We start from the raw sequence: 21,595 nt of genomic DNA on the forward strand, positions 1-21,595 counted from the left end.
ACATCAGCTGAAGGCAGCTTAACTTCTTTTTTGGTTCTTGAAGTCTTTTTTTATTCTCATCCGAAAGGCATATTCTGTTCCAGAAAACATTGGGGATTCCAATGTATCAATGACCTAGTTGGGAAAATGATTGCTGAACTCTGTAATGATCCTGATCTCAGCAGTACCAAGTGCCACAAAGGTCCACAAATCAGTTTACTCATGTATTTTATTGCCTATGGTTTGGTTTGTAAATGTGTGTTGGTGATATGGATGCATTCATGACACCACATTTTCTGGACAAAATGCGTCTTGGAGCAGAGCTCCTGCAGTGCTTCCATCAAATCTGTTTTGAATAGGTTTTGGGTGCATTTTCACATATAATTTCAAAAGCGTCATATCTAAGAGGACATAACCCTGCAACTGAAGGCAAGGGAGCTACACTGTGTAAACTGGTGAAAATCATACACATTCCGATGACTGGTGGACAAAAGGATCAAAACTTTGACAGGAAAAGGGTCTACAAACTGACCTTTTGTTTGAAGACCTGCAGGTCTTGACAAGTGAGTAATTGAAGGAAGGGCAAATTTTAGACAAGCTAGCAGAAAAGTGTGAGTGACCTTGATGTTGCATCCTTTATGCATTGGCTCATTTCATCAAAAGCCAGCAAACAGGAGGAATGTGCTTGTTGGGTTTTTCTTTTGAGGAAGAACTATGTAAGCACAGAAGCATCAGGTCTCTGTGGCGCAATCGGTTAGCGCGTTCGGCTGTTAACCGAAAGGATGGTGGTTCGAGCCCACCCAGGGACGATGTATGTTCCTTTCTCTTCTTTTTTAGACGTATTTTGCGCAAACAGATTAACTAAATTTCAACATTTCTCTCAAACAAATCAGCCTCTCGCCCAACGTGGGGCTCGAACCCACGACCCTGAGATTAAGAGTCTCATGCTCTACCGACTGAGCTAGCCGGGCGTTTTATGTAGGACCCCAAAAGCACTTGCTGTCGCCACATGTTGACATGTTGAGCAGGACCTGAGCTATGTTTGTGGAATTTGTGCAGAGACTAAAGACCTTCACCCTTAAACATTCACTAAACCTGGTGCATGATCTCACATCCCAGAGATTGAGAATCTGGCAAACTAACAATCGAACTGGTCAGGTAACAGCAGCATTTGAAGTGGGGTCAAAAATGTACCATTAAAGGCACTTGACATCCCCGCTCAGTTTCGTTGCATAGCCTCTTTATAGTTGTTGAAAAAACATTTTGTAGCGGAAGAAAACATTAATTTACTGGAAGACAATCCAGTGATCGCTCTTAATATCAAAGTAAAACATGTACTCTGTCCTGATAAAATTTTGACCATGTGCATTTCACCTTGGGATTTAAAGTGTTTCCCGTTAGTCTGAGTACATCAGCTGAAGGCAGCTTAACTTCTTTTTTGGTTCTTGAAGTCTTTTTTTATTCTCATCCGAAAGGCATATTCTGTTCCAGAAAACATTGGGGATTCCAATGTATCAATGACCTAGTTGGGAAAATGATTGCTGAACTCTGTAATGATCCTGATCTCAGCAGTACCAAGTGCCACAAAGGTCCACAAATCAGTTTACTCATGTATTTTATTGCCTATGGTTTGGTTTGTAAATGTGTGTTGGTGATATGGATGCATTCATGACACCACATTTTCTGGACAAAATGCGTCTTGGAGCAGAGCTCCTGCAGTGCTTCCATCAAATCTGTTTTGAATAGGTTTTGGGTGCATTTTCACATATAATTTCAAAAGCGTCATATCTAAGAGGACATAACCCTGCAACTGAAGGCAAGGGAGCTACACTGTGTAAACTGGTGAAAATCATACACATTCCGATGACTGGTGGACAAAAGGATCAAAACTGTGACAGGAAAAGGGTCTACAAACTGACCTTTTGTTTGAAGACCTGCAGGTCGTGACAAGTGAGTAATTGAAGGAAGGGCAAATTTTAGACAAGCTAGCAGAAAAGTGTGAGTGACCTTGATGTTGCATCCTTTATGCATTGGCTCATTTCATCAAAAGCCAGCAAACAGGTGGAATGTGCTTGTTGGGTTTTTCTTTTGAGGAAGAACTATGTAAGCACCGAAGCATCTGGTCTCTGTGGCGCAATCGGTTAGCGCGTTCGGCTGTTAACCGAAAGGATGGTGGTTCGAGCCCACCCAGGGACGATGTATGTTCCTTTCTCTTCTTTTTTAGACGTATTTTGCGCAAACAGATTAACTAAATTTCAACATTTCTCTCAAACAAATCAGCCTCTCGCCCAACGTGGGGCTCGAACCCACGACCCTGAGATAAAGAGTCTCATGCTCTACCGACTGAGCTAGCCGGGCGTTTTATGTAGGACCCCAAAAGCACTTGCTGTCGCCACATGTTGACATGTTGAGCAGGACCTGAGCTATGTTTGTGGAATTTGTGCAGAGACTAAAGACCTTCACCCTTAAACATTCACTAAACCTGGTGCATGATCTCACATCCCAGAGATTGAGAATCTGGCAAACTAACAATCGAACTGGTCAGGTAACAGCAGCATTTGAAGTGGGGTCAAAAATGTACCATTAAAGGCACTTGACATCCCCGCTTAGTTTCGTTGCATAGCCTCTTTATAGTTGTTGAAAAAACGTTTTGTAGCGGAAGAAAACATTAATTTACTGGAAGACAATCCAGTGATCGCTCTTAATATCAAAGTAAAACATGTACTCTGTCCTGATAAAATTTTGACCATGTGCATTTCACCTTGGGATTTAAAGTGTTTCCCGTTAGTCTGAGTACATCAGCTGAAGGCAGCTTAACTTCTTTTTTGGTTCTTGAAGTCTTTTTTTATTCTCATCCGAAAGGCATATTCTGTTCCAGAAAACATTGGGGATTCCAATGTATCAATGACCTAGTTGGGAAAATGATTGCTGAACTCTGTAATGATCCTGATCTCAGCAGTACCAAGTGCCACAAAGGTCCACAAATCAGTTTACTCATGTATTTTATTGCCTATGGTTTGGTTTGTAAATGTGTGTTGGTGATATGGATGCATTCATGACACCACATTTTCTGGACAAAATGCATCTTGGAGCAGAGCTCCTGCAGTGCTTCCATCAAATCTGTTTTGAATAGGTTTTGGGTGCATTTTCACATATAATTTCAAAAGCGTCATATCTAAGAGGACATAACCCTGCAACTGAAGGCAAGGGAGCTACACTGTGTAAACTGGTGAAAATCATACACATTCCAATGACTGGTGGACAAAAGGATCAAAACTTTGACAGGAAAAGGGTCTACAAACTGACCTTTTGTTTGAAGACCTGCAGGTCTTGACAAGTGAGTAATTGAAGGAAGGGCAAATTTTAGACAAGCTAGCAGAAAAGTGTGAGTGACCTTGATGTTGCATCCTTTATGCATTGGCTCATTTCATCAAAAGCCAGCAAACAGGAGGAATGTGCTTGTTGGGTTTTTCTTTTGAGGAAGAACTATGTAAGCACAGAAGCATCAGGTCTCTGTGGCGCAATCGGTTAGCGCGTTCGGCTGTTAACCGAAAGGATGGTGGTTTGAGCCCACCCAGGGGCGATGTATGTTCCTTTCTCTTCTTTTTTAGACGTATTTTGCGCAAACAGATTAACTAAATTTCAACATTTCTCTCAAACAAATCAGCCTCTCGCCCAACGTGGGGCTCGAACCCACGACCCTGAGATTAAGAGTCTCATGCTCTACCGACTGAGCTAGCCGGGCGTTTTATGTAGGACCCCAAAAGCACTTGCTGTCGCCACATGTTGACATGTTGAGCAGGACCTGAGCTATGTTTGTGGAATTTGTGCAGAGACTAAAGACCTTCACCCTTAAACATTCACTAAACCTGGTGCATGATCTCACATCCCAGAGATTGAGAATCTGGCAAACTAACAATCGAACTGGTCAGGTAACAGCAGCATTTGAAGTGGGGTCAAAAATGTACCATTAAAGGCACTTGACATCCCCGCTCAGTTTCGTTGCATAGCCTCTTTATAGTTGTTGAAAAAACGTTTTGTAGCGGAAGAAAACATTAATTTACTGGAAGACAATCCAGTGATCGCTCTTAATATCAAAGTAAAACATGTACTCTGTCCTGATAAAATTTTGACCATGTGCATTTCACCTTGGGATTTAAAGTGTTTCCCGTTAGTCTGAGTACATCAGCTGAAGGCAGCTTAACTTCTTTTTTGGTTCTTGAAGTCTTTTTTTATTCTCATCCGAAAGGCATATTCTGTTCCAGAAAACATTGGGGATTCCAATGTATCAATGACCTAGTTGGGAAAATGATTGCTGAACTCTGTAATGATCCTGATCTCAGCAGTACCAAGTGCCACAAAGGTCCACAAATCAGTTTACTCATGTATTTTATTGCCTATGGTTTGGTTTGTAAATGTGTGTTGGTGATATGGATGCATTCATGACACCACATTTTCTGGACAAAATGCGTCTTGGAGCAGAGCTCCTGCAGTGCTTCCATCAAATCTGTTTTGAATAGGTTTTGGGTGCATTTTCACATATAATTTCAAAAGCGTCATATCTAAGAGGACATAACCCTGCAACTGAAGGCAAGGGAGCTACACTGTGTAAACTGGTGAAAATCATACACATTCCGATGACTGGTGGACAAAAGGATCAAAACTTTGACAGGAAAAGGGTCTACAAACTGACCTTTTGTTTGAAGACCTGCAGGTCTTGACAAGTGAGTAATAGAAGGAAGGGCAAATTTTAGACAAGCTAGCAGAAAAGTGTGAGTGACCTTGATGTTGCATCCTTTATGCATTGGCTCATTTCATCAAAAGCCAGCAAACAGGAGGAATGTGCTTGTTGGGTTTTTCTTTTGAGGAAGAACTATGTAAGCACAGAAGCATCTGGTCTCTGTGGCGCAATCGGTTAGCGCGTTCGGCTGTTAACCGAAAGGATGGTGGTTCGGGCCCACCCAGGGAAGATGTGTGTTCCTTTCTCTTCTTTTTTAGACGTATTTTGCGCAAACAGATTAACTAAATTTCAACATTTCTCTCAAACAAATCAGCCTCTCGCCCAACGTGGGGCTCGAACCCACGACCCTGAGATTAAGAGTCTCATGCTCTACCGACTGAGCGAGCCGGACGTTTTTTGTAGGACCCCAAAAGCACTTGCTGTTGCCACATGTTGACATGTTGAGCAGGACCTGAGCTATGTTTGTGGAATTTGTGCAGAGACTAAAGACCTTCACCCTTAAACATTCACTAAACCTGGTGCATGATCTCACATCCCAGAGATTGAGAATCTGGCAAACTAACAATCGAACTGGTCAGGTAACAGCAGCATTTGAAGTGGGGTCAAAAATGTACCATTAAAGGCACTTGACATCCCCGCTCAGTTTCGTTGCATAGCCTCTTTATAGTTGTTGAAAAAACGTTTTGTAGCGGAAGAAAACATTAATTTACTGGAAGACAATCCAGTGATCGCTCTTAATATCAAAGTAAAACATGTACTCTGTCCTGATAAAATTTTGACCATGTGCATTTCACCTTGGGATTTAAAGTGTTTCCCGTTAGTCTGAGTACATCAGCTGAAGGCAGCTTAACTTCTTTTTTGGTTCTTGAAGTCTTTTTTTATTCTCATCCGAAAGGCATATTCTGTTCCAGAAAACATTGGGGATTCCAATGTATCAATGACCTAGTTGGGAAAATGATTGCTGAACTCTGTAATGATCCTGATCTCAGCAGTACCAAGTGCCACAAAGGTCCACAAATCAGTTTACTCATGTATTTTATTGCCTATGGTTTGGTTTGTAAATGTGTGTTGGTGATATGGATGCATTCATGACACCACATTTTCTGGACAAAATGCGTCTTGGAGCAGAGCTCCTGCAGTGCTTCCATCAAATCTGTTTTGAATAGGTTTTGGGTGCATTTTCACATATAATTTCAAAAGCGTCATATCTAAGAGGACATAACCCTGCAACTGAAGGCAAGGGAGCTACACTGTGTAAACTGGTGAAAATCATACACATTCCGATGACTGGTGGACAAAAGGATCAAAACTTTGACAGGAAAAGGGTCTACAAACTGACCTTTTGTTTGAAGACCTGCAGGTCTTGACAAGTGAGTAATAGAAGGAAGGGCAAATTTTAGACAAGCTAGCAGAAAAGTGTGAGTGACCTTGATGTTGCATCCTTTATGCATTGGCTCATTTCATCAAAAGCCAGCAAACAGGAGGAATGTGCTTGTTGGGTTTTTCTTTTGAGGAAGAACTATGTAAGCACAGAAGCATCTGGTCTCTGTGGCGCAATCGGTTAGCGCGTTCGGCTGTTAACCGAAAGGATGGTGGTTCGGGCCCACCCAGGGAAGATGTGTGTTCCTTTCTCTTCTTTTTTAGACGTATTTTGCGCAAACAGATTAACTAAATTTCAACATTTCTCTCAAACAAATCAGCCTCTCGCCCAACGTGGGGCTCGAACCCACGACCCTGAGATTAAGAGTCTCATGCTCTACCGACTGAGCGAGCCGGACGTTTTTTGTAGGACCCCAAAAGCACTTGCTGTTGCCACATGTTGACATGTTGAGCAGGACCTGAGCTATGTTTGTGGAATTTGTGCAGAGACTAAAGACCTTCACCCTTAAACATTCACTAAACCTGGTGCATGATCTCACATCCCAGAGATTGAGAATCTGGCAAACTAACAATCGAACTGGTCAGGTAACAGCAGCATTTGAAGTGGGGTCAAAAATGTACCATTAAAGGCACTTGACATCCCCGCTCAGTTTCGTTGCATAGCCTCTTTATAGTTGTTGAAAAAACGTTTTGTAGCGGAAGAAAACATTAATTTACTGGAAGACAATCCAGTGATCGCTCTTAATATCAAAGTAAAACATGTACTCTGTCCTGATAAAATTTTGACCATGTGCATTTCACCTTGGGATTTAAAGTGTTTCCCGTTAGTCTGAGTACATCAGCTGAAGGCAGCTTAACTTCTTTTTTGGTTCTTGAAGTCTTTTTTTATTCTCATCCGAAAGGCATATTCTGTTCCAGAAAACATTGGGGATTCCAATGTATCAATGACCTAGTTGGGAAAATGATTGCTGAACTCTGTAATGATCCTGATCTCAGCAGTACCAAGTGCCACAAAGGTCCACAAATCAGTTTACTCATGTATTTTATTGCCTATGGTTTGGTTTGTAAATGTGTGTTGGTGATATGGATGCATTCATGACACCACATTTTCTGGACAAAATGCGTCTTGGAGCAGAGCTCCTGCAGTGCTTCCATCAAATCTGTTTTGAATAGGTTTTGGGTGCATTTTCACATATAATTTCAAAAGCGTCATATCTAAGAGGACATAACCCTGCAACTGAAGGCAAGGGAGCTACACTGTGTAAACTGGTGAAAATCATACACATTCCGATGACTGGTGGACAAAAGGATCAAAACTTTGACAGGAAAAGGGTCTACAAACTGACCTTTTGTTTGAAGACCTGCAGGTCTTGACAAGTGAGTAATTGAAGGAAGGGCAAATTTTAGACAAGCTAGCAGAAAAGTGTGAGTGACCTTGATGTTGCATCCTTTATGCATTGGCTCATTTCATCAAAAGCCAGCAAACAGGAGGAATGTGCTTGTTGGGTTTTTCTTTTGAGGAAGAACTATGTAAGCACAGAAGCATCTGGTCTCTGTGGCGCAATCGGTTAGCGCGTTCGGCTGTTAACCGAAAGGATGGTGGTTCGGGCCCACCCAGGGAAGATGTGTGTTCCTTTCTCTTCTTTTTTAGACGTATTTTGCGCAAACAGATTAACTAAATTTCAACATTTCTCTCAAACAAATCAGCCTCTCGCCCAACGTGGGGCTCGAACCCACGACCCTGAGATTAAGAGTCTCATGCTCTACCGACTGAGCGAGCCGGACGTTTTTTGTAGGACCCCAAAAGCACTTGCTGTTGCCACATGTTGACATGTTGAGCAGGACCTGAGCTATGTTTGTGGAATTTGTGCAGAGACTAAAGACCTTCACCCTTAAACATTCACTAAACCTGGTGCATGATCTCACATCCCAGAGATTGAGAATCTGGCAAACTAACAATCGAACTGGTCAGGTAACAGCAGCATTTGAAGTGGGGTCAAAAATGTACCATTAAAGGCACTTGACATCCCCGCTCAGTTTCGTTGCATAGCCTCTTTATAGTTGTTGAAAAAACATTTTGTAGCGGAAGAAAACATTAATTTACTGGAAGACAATCCAGTGATCGCTCTTAATATCAAAGTAAAACATGTACTCTGTCCTGATAAAATTTTGACCATGTGCATTTCACCTTGGGATTTAAAGTGTTTCCCGTTAGTCTGAGTACATCAGCTGAAGGCAGCTTAACTTCTTTTTTGGTTCTTGAAGTCTTTTTTTATTCTCATCCGAAAGGCATATTCTGTTCCAGAAAACATTGGGGATTCCAATGTATCAATGACCTAGTTGGGAAAATGATTGCTGAACTCTGTAATGATCCTGATCTCAGCAGTACCAAGTGCCACAAAGGTCCACAAATCAGTTTACTCATGTATTTTATTGCCTATGGTTTGGTTTGTAAATGTGTGTTGGTGATATGGATGCATTCATGACACCACATTTTCTGGACAAAATGCGTCTTGGAGCAGAGCTCCTGCAGTGCTTCCATCAAATCTGTTTTGAATAGGTTTTGGGTGCATTTTCACATATAATTTCAAAAGCGTCATATCTAAGAGGACATAACCCTGCAACTGAAGGCAAGGGAGCTACACTGTGTAAACTGGTGAAAATCATACACATTCCGATGACTGGTGGACAAAAGGATCAAAACTTTGACAGGAAAAGGGTCTACAAACTGACCTTTTGTTTGAAGACCTGCAGGTCTTGACAAGTGAGTAATTGAAGGAAGGGCAAATTTTAGACAAGCTAGCAGAAAAGTGTGAGTGACCTTGATGTTGCATCCTTTATGCATTGGCTCATTTCATCAAAAGCCAGCAAACAGGAGGAATGTGCTTGTTGGGTTTTTCTTTTGAGGAAGAACTATGTAAGCACAGAAGCATCTGGTCTCTGTGGCGCAATCGGTTAGCGCGTTCGGCTGTTAACCGAAAGGATGGTGGTTCGAGCCCACCCAGGGACGATGTATGTTCCTTTCTCTTCTTTTTTAGACGTATTTTGCGCAAACAGATTAACTAAATTTCAACATTTCTCTCAAACAAATCAGCCTCTCGCCCAACGTGGGGCTCGAACCCACGACCCTGAGATTAAGAGTCTCATGCTCTACCGACTGAGCTAGCCGGGCGTTTTATGTAGGACCCCAAAAGCACTTGCTGTCGCCACATGTTGACATGTTGAGCAGGACCTGAGCTATGTTTGTGGAATTTGTGCAGAGACTAAAGACCTTCACCCTTAAACATTCACTAAACCTGGTGCATGATCTCACATCCCAGAGATTGAGAATCTGGCAAACTAACAATCGAACTGGTCAGGTAACAGCAGCATTTGAAGTGGGGTCAAAAATGTACCATTAAAGGCACTTGACATCCCCGCTCAGTTTCGTTGCATAGCCTCTTTATAGTTGTTGAAAAAACGTTTTGTAGCGGAAGAAAACATTAATTTACTGGAAGACAATCCAGTGATCGCTCTTAATATCAAAGTAAAACATGTACTCTGTCCTGATAAAATTTTGACCATGTGCATTTCACCTTGGGATTTAAAGTGTTTCCCGTTAGTCTGAGTACATCAGCTGAAGGCAGCTTAACTTCTTTTTTGGTTCTTGAAGTCTTTTTTTATTCTCATCCGAAAGGCATATTCTGTTCCAGAAAACATTGGGGATTCCAATGTATCAATGACCTAGTTGGGAAAATGATTGCTGAACTCTGTAATGATCCTGATCTCAGCAGTACCAAGTGCCACAAAGGTCCACAAATCAGTTTACTCATGTATTTTATTGCCTATGGTTTGGTTTGTAAATGTGTGTTGGTGATATGGATGCATTCATGACACCACATTTTCTGGACAAAATGCGTCTTGGAGCAGAGCTCCTGCAGTGCTTCCATCAAATCTGTTTTGAATAGGTTTTGGGTGCATTTTCACATATAATTTCAAAAGCGTCATATCTAAGAGGACATAACCCTGCAACTGAAGGCAAGGGAGCTACACTGTGTAAACTGGTGAAAATCATACACATTCCGATGACTGGTGGACAAAAGGATCAAAACTTTGACAGGAAAAGGGTCTACAAACTGACCTTTTGTTTGAAGACCTGCAGGTCTTGACAAGTGAGTAATAGAAGGAAGGGCAAATTTTAGACAAGCTAGCAGAAAAGTGTGAGTGACCTTGATGTTGCATCCTTTATGCATTGGCTCATTTCATCAAAAGCCAGCAAACAGGAGGAATGTGCTTGTTGGGTTTTTCTTTTGAGGAAGAACTATGTAAGCACAGAAGCATCTGGTCTCTGTGGCGCAATCGGTTAGCGCGTTCGGCTGTTAACCGAAAGGATGGTGGTTCGGGCCCACCCAGGGAAGATGTGTGTTCCTTTCTCTTCTTTTTTAGACGTATTTTGCGCAAACAGATTAACTAAATTTCAACATTTCTCTCAAACAAATCAGCCTCTCGCCCAACGTGGGGCTCGAACCCACGACCCTGAGATTAAGAGTCTCATGCTCTACCGACTGAGCGAGCCGGACGTTTTTTGTAGGACCCCAAAAGCACTTGCTGTTGCCACATGTTGACATGTTGAGCAGGACCTGAGCTATGTTTGTGGAATTTGTGCAGAGACTAAAGACCTTCACCCTTAAACATTCACTAAACCTGGTGCATGATCTCACATCCCAGAGATTGAGAATCTGGCAAACTAACAATCGAACTGGTCAGGTAACAGCAGCATTTGAAGTGGGGTCAAAAATGTACCATTAAAGGCACTTGACATCCCCGCTCAGTTTCGTTGCATAGCCTCTTTATAGTTGTTGAAAAAACATTTTGTAGCGGAAGAAAACATTAATTTACTGGAAGACAATCCAGTGATCGCTCTTAATATCAAAGTAAAACATGTACTCTGTCCTGATAAAATTTTGACCATGTGCATTTCACCTTGGGATTTAAAGTGTTTCCCGTTAGTCTGAGTACATCAGCTGAAGGCAGCTTAACTTCTTTTTTGGTTCTTGAAGTCTTTTTTTATTCTCATCCGAAAGGCATATTCTGTTCCAGAAAACATTGGGGATTCCAATGTATCAATGACCTAGTTGGGAAAATGATTGCTGAACTCTGTAATGATCCTGATCTCAGCAGTACCAAGTGCCACAAAGGTCCACAAATCAGTTTACTCATGTATTTTATTGCCTATGGTTTGGTTTGTAAATGTGTGTTGGTGATATGGATGCATTCATGACACCACATTTTCTGGACAAAATGCGTCTTGGAGCAGAGCTCCTGCAGTGCTTCCATCAAATCTGTTTTGAATAGGTTTTGGGTGCATTTTCACATATAATTTCAAAAGCGTCATATCTAAGAGGACATAACCCTGCAACTGAAGGCAAGGGAGCTACACTGTGTAAACTGGTGAAAATCATACACATTCCGATGACTGGTGGACAAAAGGATCAAAACTTTGACAGGAAAAGGGTCTACAAACTGACCTTTTGTTTGAAGACCTGCAGGTCTTGACAAGTGAGTAATTGAAGGAAGGGCAAATTTTAGACAAGCTAGCAGAAAAGTGTGAGTGACCTTGATGTTGCATCCTTTATGCATTGGCTCATTTCATCAAAAGCCAGCAAACAGGAGGAATGTGCTTGTTGGGTTTTTCTTTTGAGGAAGAACTATGTAAGCACAGAAGCATCAGGTCTCTGTGGCGCAATCGGTTAGCGCGTTCGGCTGTTAACCGAAAGGATGGTGGTTCGAGCCCACCCAGGGACGATGTATGTTCCTTTCTCTTCTTTTTTAGACGTATTTTGCGCAAACAGATTAACTAAATTTCAACATTTCTCTCAAACAAATCAGCCTCTCGCCCAACGTGGGGCTCGAACCCACGACCCTGAGATTAAGAGTCTCATGCTCTACCGACTGAGCTAGCCGGGCGTTTTATGTAGGACCCCAAAAGCACTTGCTGTCGCCACATGTTGACATGTTGAGCAGGACCTGAGCTATGTTTGTGGAATTTGTGCAGAGACTAAAGACCTTCACCCTTAAACATTCACTAAACCTGGTGCATGATCTCACATCCCAGAGATTGAGAATCTGGCAAACTAACAATCGAACTGGTCAGGTAACAGCAGCATTTGAAGTGGGGTCAAAAATGTACCATTAAAGGCACTTGACATCCCCGCTCAGTTTCGTTGCATAGCCTCTTTATAGTTGTTGAAAAAACGTTTTGTAGCGGAAGAAAACATTAATTTACTGGAAGACAATCCAGTGATCGCTCTTAATATCAAAGTAAAACATGTACTCTGTCCTGATAAAATTTTGACCATGTGCATTTCACCTTGGGATTTAAAGTGTTTCCCGTTAGTCTGAGTACATCAGCTGAAGGCAGCTTAACTTCTTTTTTGGTTCTTGAAGTCTTTTTTTATTCTCATCCGAAAGGCATATTCTGTTCCAGAAAACATTGGGGATTCCAATGTATCAATGACCTAGTTGGGAAAATGATTGCTGAACTCTGTAATGATCCTGATCTCAGCAGTACCAAGTGCCACAAAGGTCCACAAATCAGTTTACTCATGTATTTTATTGCCTATGGTTTGGTTTGTAAATGTGTGTTGGTGATATGGATGCATTCATGACACCACATTTTCTGGACAAAATGCGTCTTGGAGCAGAGCTCCTGCAGTGCTTCCATCAAATCTGTTTTGAATAGGTTTTGGGTGCATTTTCACATATAATTTCAAAAGCGTCATATCTAAGAGGACATAACCCTGCAACTGAAGGCAAGGGAGCTACACTGTGTAAACTGGTGAAAATCATACACATTCCGATGACTGGTGGACAAAAGGATCAAAACTTTGACAGGAAAAGGGTCTACAAACTGACCTTTTGTTTGAAGACCTGCAGGTCTTGACAAGTGAGTAATAGAAGGAAGGGCAAATTTTAGACAAGCTAGCAGAAAAGTGTGAGTGACCTTGATGTTGCATTCTTTATGCATTGGCTCATTTCATCAAAAGCCAGCAAACAGGAGGAATGTGCTTGTTGGGTTTTTCTTTTGAGGAAGAACTATGTAAGCACAGAAGCATCTGGTCTCTGTGGCGCAATCGGTTAGCGCGTTCGGCTGTTAACCGAAAGGATGGTGGTTCGGGCCCACCCAGGGAAGATGTGTGTTCCTTTCTCTTCTTTTTTAGACGTATTTTGCGCAAACAGATTAACTAAATTTCAACATTTCTCTCAAACAAATCAGCCTCTCGCCCAACGTGGGGCTCGAACCCACGACCCTGAGATTAAGAGTCTCATGCTCTACCGACTGAGCGAGCCGGACGTTTTTTGTAGGACCCCAAAAGCACTTGCTGTTGCCACATGTTGACATGTTGAGCAGGACCTGAGCTATGTTTGTGGAATTTGTGCAGAGACTAAAGACCTTCACCCTTAAACATTCACTAAACCTGGTGCATGATCTCACATCCCAGAGATTGAGAATCTGGCAAACTAACAATCGAACTGGTCAGGTAACAGCAGCATTTGAAGTGGGGTCAAAAATGTACCATTAAAGGCACTTGACATCCCCGCTCAGTTTCGTTGCATAGCCTCTTTATAGTTGTTGAAAAAACATTTTGTAGCGGAAGAAAACATTAATTTACTGGAAGACAATCCAGTGATCGCTCTTAATATCAAAGTAAAACATGTACTCTGTCCTGATAAAATTTTGACCATGTGCATTTCACCTTGGGATTTAAAGTGTTTCCCGTTAGTCTGAGTACATCAGCTGAAGGCAGCTTAACTTCTTTTTTGGTTCTTGAAGTCTTTTTTTATTCTCATCCGAAAGGCATATTCTGTTCCAGAAAACATTGGGGATTCCAATGTATCAATGACCTAGTTGGGAAAATGATTGCTGAACTCTGTAATGATCCTGATCTCAGCAGTACCAAGTGCCACAAAGGTCCACAAATCAGTTTACTCATGTATTTTATTGCCTATGGTTTGGTTTGTAAATGTGTGTTGGTGATATGGATGCATTCATGACACCACATTTTCTGGACAAAATGCGTCTTGGAGCAGAGCTCCTGCAGTGCTTCCATCAAATCTGTTTTGAATAGGTTTTGGGTGCATTTTCACATATAATTTCAAAAGCGTCATATCTAAGAGGACATAACCCTGCAACTGAAGGCAAGGGAGCTACACTGTGTAAACTGGTGAAAATCATACACATTCCGATGACTGGTGGACAAAAGGATCAAAACTGTGACAGGAAAAGGGTCTACAAACTGACCTTTTGTTTGAAGACCTGCAGGTCGTGACAAGTGAGTAATTGAAGGAAGGGCAAATTTTAGACAAGCTAGCAGAAAAGTGTGAGTGACCTTGATGTTGCATCCTTTATGCATTGGCTCATTTCATCAAAAGCCAGCAAACAGGTGGAATGTGCTTGTTGGGTTTTTCTTTTGAGGAAGAACTATGTAAGCACCGAAGCATCTGGTCTCTGTGGCGCAATCGGTTAGCGCGTTCGGCTGTTAACCGAAAGGATGGTGGTTCGAGCCCACCCAGGGACGATGTATGTTCCTTTCTCTTCTTTTTTAGACGTATTTTGCGCAAACAGATTAACTAAATTTCAACATTTCTCTCAAACAAATCAGCCTCTCGCCCAACGTGGGGCTCGAACCCACGACCCTGAGATAAAGAGTCTCATGCTCTACCGACTGAGCTAGCCGGGCGTTTTATGTAGGACCCCAAAAGCACTTGCTGTCGCCACATGTTGACATGTTGAGCAGGACCTGAGCTATGTTTGTGGAATTTGTGCAGAGACTAAAGACCTTCACCCTTAAACATTCACTAAACCTGGTGCATGATCTCACATCCCAGAGATTGAGAATCTGGCAAACTAACAATCGAACTGGTCAGGTAACAGCAGCATTTGAAGTGGGGTCAAAAATGTACCATTAAAGGCACTTGACATCCCCGCTTAGTTTCGTTGCATAGCCTCTTTATAGTTGTTGAAAAAACGTTTTGTAGCGGAAGAAAACATTAATTTACTGGAAGACAATCCAGTGATCGCTCTTAATATCAAAGTAAAACATGTACTCTGTCCTGATAAAATTTTGACCATGTGCATTTCACCTTGGGATTTAAAGTGTTTCCCGTTAGTCTGAGTACATCAGCTGAAGGCAGCTTAACTTCTTTTTTGGTTCTTGAAGTCTTTTTTTATTCTCATCCGAAAGGCATATTCTGTTCCAGAAAACATTGGGGATTCCAATGTATCAATGACCTAGTTGGGAAAATGATTGCTGAACTCTGTAATGATCCTGATCTCAGCAGTACCAAGTGCCACAAAGGTCCACAAATCAGTTTACTCATGTATTTTATTGCCTATGGTTTGGTTTGTAAATGTGTGTTGGTGATATGGATGCATTCATGACACCACATTTTCTGGACAAAATGCATCTTGGAGCAGAGCTCCTGCAGTGCTTCCATCAAATCTGTTTTGAATAGGTTTTGGGTGCATTTTCACATATAATTTCAAAAGCGTCATATCTAAGAGGACATAACCCTGCAACTGAAGGCAAGGGAGCTACACTGTGTAAACTGGTGAAAATCATACACATTCCAATGACTGGTGGACAAAAGGATCAAAACTTTGACAGGAAAAGGGTCTACAAACTGACCTTTTGTTTGAAGACCTGCAGGTCTTGACAAGTGAGTAATTGAAGGAAGGGCAAATTTTAGACAAGCTAGCAGAAAAGTGTGAGTGACCTTGATGTTGCATCCTTTATGCATTGGCTCATTTCATCAAAAGCCAGCAAACAGGAGGAATGTGCTTGTTGGGTTTTTCTTTTGAGGAAGAACTATGTAAGCACAGAAGCATCAGGTCTCTGTGGCGCAATCGGTTAGCGCGTTCGGCTGTTAACCGAAAGGATGGTGGTTCGAGCCCACCCAGGGACGATGTATGTTCCTTTCTCTTCTTTTTTAGACGTATTTTGCGCAAACAGATTAACTAAATTTCAACATTTCTCTCAAACAAATCAGCCTCTCGCCCAACGTGGGGCTCGAACCCACGACCCTGAGATTAAGAGTCTCATGCTCTACCGACTGAGCTAGCCGGGCGTTTTATGTAGGACCCCAAAAGCACTTGCTGTCGCCACATGTTGACATGTTGAGCAGGACCTGAGCTATGTTTGTGGAATTTGTGCAGAGACTAAAGACCTTCACCCTTAAACATTCACTAAACCTGGTGCATGATCTCACATCCCAGAGATTGAGAATCTGGCAAACTAACAATCGAACTGGTCAGGTAACAGCAGCATTTGAAGTGGGGTCAAAAATGTACCATTAAAGGCACTTGACATCCCCGCTCAGTTTCGTTGCATAGCCTCTTTATAGTTGTTGAAAAAACGTTTTGTAGCGGAAGAAAACATTAATTTACTGGAAGACAATCCAGTGATCGCTCTTAATATCAAAGTAAAACATGTACTCTGTCCTGATAAAATTTTGACCATGTGCATTTCACCTTGGGATTAAAAGGGTTTCCCGTTAGTCTGAGTACATCAGCTGAAGGCAGCTTAACTTCTTTTTTGGTTCTTGAAGTCTTTTTTTATTCTCATCCGAAAGGCATATTCTGTTCCAGAAAACATTGGGGATTCCAATGTATCAATGACCTAGTTGGGAAAATGATTGCTGAACTCTGTAATGATCCTGATCTCAGCAGTACCAAGTGCCACAAAGGTCCACAAATCAGTTTACTCATGTATTTTATTGCCTATGGTTTGGTTTGTAAATGTGTGTTGGTGATATGGATGCATTCATGACACCACATTTTCTGGACAAAATGCGTCTTGGAGCAGAGCTCCTGCAGTGCTTCCATCAAATCTGTTTTGAATAGGTTTTGGGTGCATTTTCACATATAATTTCAAAAGCGTCATATCTAAGAGGACATAACCCTGCAACTGAAGGCAAGGGAGCTACACTGTGTAAACTGGTGAAAATCATACACATTCCGATGACTGGTGGACAAAAGGATCAAAACTTTGACAGGAAAAGGGTCTACAAACTGACCTTTTGTTTGAAGACCTGCAGGTCTTGACAAGTGAGTAATAGAAGGAAGGGCAAATTTTAGACAAGCTAGCAGAAAAGTGTGAGTGACCTTGATGTTGCATTCTTTATGCATTGGCTCATTTCATCAAAAGCCAGCAAACAGGAGGAATGTGCTTGTTGGGTTTTTCTTTTGAGGAAGAACTATGTAAGCACAGAAGCATCTGGTCTCTGTGGCGCAATCGGTTAGCGCGTTCGGCTGTTAACCGAAAGGATGGTGGTTCGGGCCCACCCAGGGAAGATGTGTGTTCCTTTCTCTTCTTTTTTAGACGTATTTTGCGCAAACAGATTAACTAAATTTCAACATTTCTCTCAAACAAATCAGCCTCTCGCCCAACGTGGGGCTCGAACCCACGACCCTGAGATTAAGAGTCTCATGCTCTACCGACTGAGCGAGCCGGACGTTTTTTGTAGGACCCCAAAAGCACTTGCTGTTGCCACATGTTGACATGTTGAGCAGGACCTGAGCTATGTTTGTGGAATTTGTGCAGAGACTAAAGACCTTCACCCTTAAACATTCACTAAACCTGGTGCATGATCTCACATCCCAGAGATTGAGAATCTGGCAAACTAACAATCGAACTGGTCAGGTAACAGCAGCATTTGAAGTGGGGTCAAAAATGTACCATTAAAGGCACTTGACATCCCCGCTCAGTTTCGTTGCATAGCCTCTTTATAGTTGTTGAAAAAACATTTTGTAGCGGAAGAAAACATTAATTTACTGGAAGACAATCCAGTGATCGCTCTTAATATCAAAGTAAAACATGTACTCTGTCCTGATAAAATTTTGACCATGTGCATTTCACCTTGGGATTTAAAGTGTTTCCCGTTAGTCTGAGTACATCAGCTGAAGGCAGCTTAACTTCTTTTTTGGTTCTTGAAGTCTTTTTTTATTCTCATCCGAAAGGCATATTCTGTTCCAGAAAACATTGGGGATTCCAATGTATCAATGACCTAGTTGGGAAAATGATTGCTGAACTCTGTAATGATCCTGATCTCAGCAGTACCAAGTGCCACAAAGGTCCACAAATCAGTTTACTCATGTATTTTATTGCCTATGGTTTGGTTTGTAAATGTGTGTTGGTGATATGGATGCATTCATGACACCACATTTTCTGGACAAAATGCGTCTTGGAGCAGAGCTCCTGCAGTGCTTCCATCAAATCTGTTTTGAATAGGTTTTGGGTGCATTTTCACATATAATTTCAAAAGCGTCATATCTAAGAGGACATAACCCTGCAACTGAAGGCAAGGGAGCTACACTGTGTAAACTGGTGAAAATCATACACATTCCGATGACTGGTGGACAAAAGGATCAAAACTGTGACAGGAAAAGGGTCTACAAACTGACCTTTTGTTTGAAGACCTGCAGGTCGTGACAAGTGAGTAATTGAAGGAAGGGCAAATTTTAGACAAGCTAGCAGAAAAGTGTGAGTGACCTTGATGTTGCATCCTTTATGCATTGGCTCATTTCATCAAAAGCCAGCAAACAGGTGGAATGTGCTTGTTGGGTTTTTCTTTTGAGGAAGAACTATGTAAGCACCGAAGCATCTGGTCTCTGTGGCGCAATCGGTTAGCGCGTTCGGCTGTTAACCGAAAGGATGGTGGTTCGAGCCCACCCAGGGACGATGTATGTTCCTTTCTCTTCTTTTTTAGACGTATTTTGCGCAAACAGATTAACTAAATTTCAACATTTCTCTCAAACAAATCAGCCTCTCGCCCAACGTGGGGCTCGAACCCACGACCCTGAGATAAAGAGTCTCATGCTCTACCGACTGAGCTAGCCGGGCGTTTTATGTAGGACCCCAAAAGCACTTGCTGTCGCCACATGTTGACATGTTGAGCAGGACCTGAGCTATGTTTGTGGAATTTGTGCAGAGACTAAAGACCTTCACCCTTAAACATTCACTAAACCTGGTGCATGATCTCACATCCCAGAGATTGAGAATCTGGCAAACTAACAATCGAACTGGTCAGGTAACAGCAGCATTTGAAGTGGGGTCAAAAATGTACCATTAAAGGCACTTGACATCCCCGCTTAGTTTCGTTGCATAGCCTCTTTATAGTTGTTGAAAAAACGTTTTGTAGCGGAAGAAAACATTAATTTACTGGAAGACAATCCAGTGATCGCTCTTAATATCAAAGTAAAACATGTACTCTGTCCTGATAAAATTTTGACCATGTGCATTTCACCTTGGGATTTAAAGTGTTTCCCGTTAGTCTGAGTACATCAGCTGAAGGCAGCTTAACTTCTTTTTTGGTTCTTGAAGTCTTTTTTTATTCTCATCCGAAAGGCATATTCTGTTCCAGAAAACATTGGGGATTCCAATGTATCAATGACCTAGTTGGGAAAATGATTGCTGAACTCTGTAATGATCCTGATCTCAGCAGTACCAAGTGCCACAAAGGTCCACAAATCAGTTTACTCATGTATTTTATTGCCTATGGTTTGGTTTGTAAATGTGTGTTGGTGATATGGATGCATTCATGACACCACATTTTCTGGACAAAATGCATCTTGGAGCAGAGCTCCTGCAGTGCTTCCATCAAATCTGTTTTGAATAGGTTTTGGGTGCATTTTCACATATAATTTCAAAAGCGTCATATCTAAGAGGACATAACCCTGCAACTGAAGGCAAGGGAGCTACACTGTGTAAACTGGTGAAAATCATACACATTCCAATGACTGGTGGACAAAAGGATCAAAACTTTGACAGGAAAAGGGTCTACAAACTGACCTTTTGTTTGAAGACCTGCAGGTCTTGACAAGTGAGTAATTGAAGGAAGGGCAAATTTTAGACAAGCTAGCAGAAAAGTGTGAGTGACCTTGATGTTGCATCCTTTATGCATTGGCTCATTTCATCAAAAGCCAGCAAACAGGAGGAATGTGCTTGTTGGGTTTTTCTTTTGAGGAAGAACTATGTAAGCACAGAAGCATCAGGTCTCTGTGGCGCAATCGGTTAGCGCGTTCGGCTGTTAACCGAAAGGATGGTGGTTCGAGCCCACCCAGGGACGATGTATGTTCCTTTCTCTTCTTTTTTAGACGTATTTTGCGCAAACAGATTAACTAAATTTCAACATTTCTCTCAAACAAATCAGCCTCTCGCCCAACGTGGGGCTCGAACCCACGACCCTGAGATTAAGAGTCTCATGCTCTACCGACTGAGCTAGCCGGGCGTTTTATGTAGGACCCCAAAAGCACTTGCTGTCGCCACATGTTGACATGTTGAGCAGGACCTGAGCTATGTTTGTGGAATTTGTGCAGAGACTAAAGACCTTCACCCTTAAACATTCACTAAACCTGGTGCATGATCTCACATCCCAGAGATTGAGAATCTGGCAAACTAACAATCGAACTGGTCAGGTAACAGCAGCATTTGAAGTGGGGTCAAAAATGTACCATTAAAGGCACTTGACATCCCCGCTCAGTTTCGTTGCATAGCCTCTTTATAGTTGTTGAAAAAACGTTTTGTAGCGGAAGAAAACATTAATTTACTGGAAGACAATCCAGTGATCGCTCTTAATATCAAAGTAAAACATGTACTCTGTCCTGATAAAATTTTGACCATGTGCATTTCACCTTGGGATTAAAAGGGTTTCCCGTTAGTCTGAGTACATCAGCTGAAGGCAGCTTAACTTCTTTTTTGGTTCTTGAAGTCTTTTTTTATTCTCATCCGAAAGGCATATTCTGTTCCAGAAAACATTGGGGATTCCAATGTATCAATGACCTAGTTGGGAAAATGATTGCTGAACTCTGTAATGATCCTGATCTCAGCAGTACCAAGTGCCACAAAGGTCCACAAATCAGTTTACTCATGTATTTTATTGCCTATGGTTTGGTTTGTAAATGTGTGTTGGTGATATGGATGCATTCATGACACCACATTTTCTGGACAAAATGCGTCTTGGAGCAGAGCTCCTGCAGTGCTTCCATCAAATCTGTTTTGAATAGGTTTTGGGTGCATTTTCACATATAATTTCAAAAGCGTCATATCTAAGAGGACATAACCCTGCAACTGAAGGCAAGGGAGCTACACTGTGTAAACTGGTGAAAATCATACACATTCCGATGACTGGTGGACAAAAGGATCAAAACTTTGACAGGAAAAGGGTCTACAAACTGACCTTTTGTTTGAAGACCTGCAGGTCTTGACAAGTGAGTAATAGAAGGAAGGGCAAATTTTAGACAAGCTAGCAGAAAAGTGTGAGTGACCTTGATGTTGCATCCTTTATGCATTGGCTCATTTCATCAAAAGCCAGCAAACAGGAGGAATGTGCTTGTTGGGTTTTTCTTTTGAGGAAGAACTATGTAAGCACAGAAGCATCTGGTCTCTGTGGCGCAATCGGTTAGCGCGTTCGGCTGTTAACCGAAAGGATGGTGGTTCGGGCCCACCCAGGGAAGAT

At 41.9% G+C, this 21,595-nt stretch overlaps 17 non-coding genes across 17 annotated transcripts; 8 read left to right on the forward strand and 9 right to left on the reverse strand.

The window, feature by feature from the left end:
* Positions 1-714: 714 nt before the first annotated feature.
* Positions 715-788, forward strand: trnan-guu (transfer RNA asparagine (anticodon GUU)). The gene has a single exon. It is a non-coding gene; the product is annotated as a tRNA-Asn (tRNA).
* Positions 789-877: 89 nt separating this feature from the next.
* Positions 878-950, reverse strand: trnak-cuu (transfer RNA lysine (anticodon CUU)). Its single transcript has one exon. It is a non-coding gene; the product is annotated as a tRNA-Lys (tRNA).
* Positions 951-2,101: 1,151 nt separating this feature from the next.
* trnan-guu (transfer RNA asparagine (anticodon GUU)) lies at positions 2,102-2,175 on the forward strand. The gene has a single exon. It is a non-coding gene; the product is annotated as a tRNA-Asn (tRNA).
* Positions 2,176-2,264: 89 nt separating this feature from the next.
* trnak-cuu (transfer RNA lysine (anticodon CUU)) lies at positions 2,265-2,337 on the reverse strand. The gene has a single exon. It is a non-coding gene; the product is annotated as a tRNA-Lys (tRNA).
* A 1,314-nt stretch (positions 2,338-3,651) lies between these two features.
* On the reverse strand, positions 3,652-3,724 carry trnak-cuu (transfer RNA lysine (anticodon CUU)). Its single transcript has one exon. It is a non-coding gene; the product is annotated as a tRNA-Lys (tRNA).
* Positions 3,725-9,036: 5,312 nt separating this feature from the next.
* Positions 9,037-9,110, forward strand: trnan-guu (transfer RNA asparagine (anticodon GUU)). The gene has a single exon. It is a non-coding gene; the product is annotated as a tRNA-Asn (tRNA).
* Positions 9,111-9,199: 89 nt separating this feature from the next.
* trnak-cuu (transfer RNA lysine (anticodon CUU)) lies at positions 9,200-9,272 on the reverse strand. The gene has a single exon. It is a non-coding gene; the product is annotated as a tRNA-Lys (tRNA).
* A 2,538-nt stretch (positions 9,273-11,810) lies between these two features.
* Positions 11,811-11,884, forward strand: trnan-guu (transfer RNA asparagine (anticodon GUU)). The gene has a single exon. It is a non-coding gene; the product is annotated as a tRNA-Asn (tRNA).
* Positions 11,885-11,973: 89 nt separating this feature from the next.
* Positions 11,974-12,046, reverse strand: trnak-cuu (transfer RNA lysine (anticodon CUU)). Its single transcript has one exon. It is a non-coding gene; the product is annotated as a tRNA-Lys (tRNA).
* Positions 12,047-14,584: 2,538 nt separating this feature from the next.
* On the forward strand, positions 14,585-14,658 carry trnan-guu (transfer RNA asparagine (anticodon GUU)). Its single transcript has one exon. It is a non-coding gene; the product is annotated as a tRNA-Asn (tRNA).
* Positions 14,659-14,747: 89 nt separating this feature from the next.
* Positions 14,748-14,820, reverse strand: trnak-cuu (transfer RNA lysine (anticodon CUU)). The gene has a single exon. It is a non-coding gene; the product is annotated as a tRNA-Lys (tRNA).
* A 1,151-nt stretch (positions 14,821-15,971) lies between these two features.
* Positions 15,972-16,045, forward strand: trnan-guu (transfer RNA asparagine (anticodon GUU)). The gene has a single exon. It is a non-coding gene; the product is annotated as a tRNA-Asn (tRNA).
* An 89-nt stretch (positions 16,046-16,134) lies between these two features.
* trnak-cuu (transfer RNA lysine (anticodon CUU)) lies at positions 16,135-16,207 on the reverse strand. Its single transcript has one exon. It is a non-coding gene; the product is annotated as a tRNA-Lys (tRNA).
* Positions 16,208-18,745: 2,538 nt separating this feature from the next.
* trnan-guu (transfer RNA asparagine (anticodon GUU)) lies at positions 18,746-18,819 on the forward strand. The gene has a single exon. It is a non-coding gene; the product is annotated as a tRNA-Asn (tRNA).
* Positions 18,820-18,908: 89 nt separating this feature from the next.
* On the reverse strand, positions 18,909-18,981 carry trnak-cuu (transfer RNA lysine (anticodon CUU)). The gene has a single exon. It is a non-coding gene; the product is annotated as a tRNA-Lys (tRNA).
* A 1,151-nt stretch (positions 18,982-20,132) lies between these two features.
* On the forward strand, positions 20,133-20,206 carry trnan-guu (transfer RNA asparagine (anticodon GUU)). Its single transcript has one exon. It is a non-coding gene; the product is annotated as a tRNA-Asn (tRNA).
* An 89-nt stretch (positions 20,207-20,295) lies between these two features.
* On the reverse strand, positions 20,296-20,368 carry trnak-cuu (transfer RNA lysine (anticodon CUU)). Its single transcript has one exon. It is a non-coding gene; the product is annotated as a tRNA-Lys (tRNA).
* Between the last annotated feature and the right edge of the window lie 1,227 nt (positions 20,369-21,595).

Source organism: Brachyhypopomus gauderio, chromosome 1 (assembly GCF_052324685.1).
Source record: "Brachyhypopomus gauderio isolate BG-103 chromosome 1, BGAUD_0.2, whole genome shotgun sequence".
In the NCBI taxonomy this organism is placed as follows: domain Eukaryota; kingdom Metazoa; phylum Chordata; class Actinopteri; order Gymnotiformes; family Hypopomidae; genus Brachyhypopomus; species Brachyhypopomus gauderio.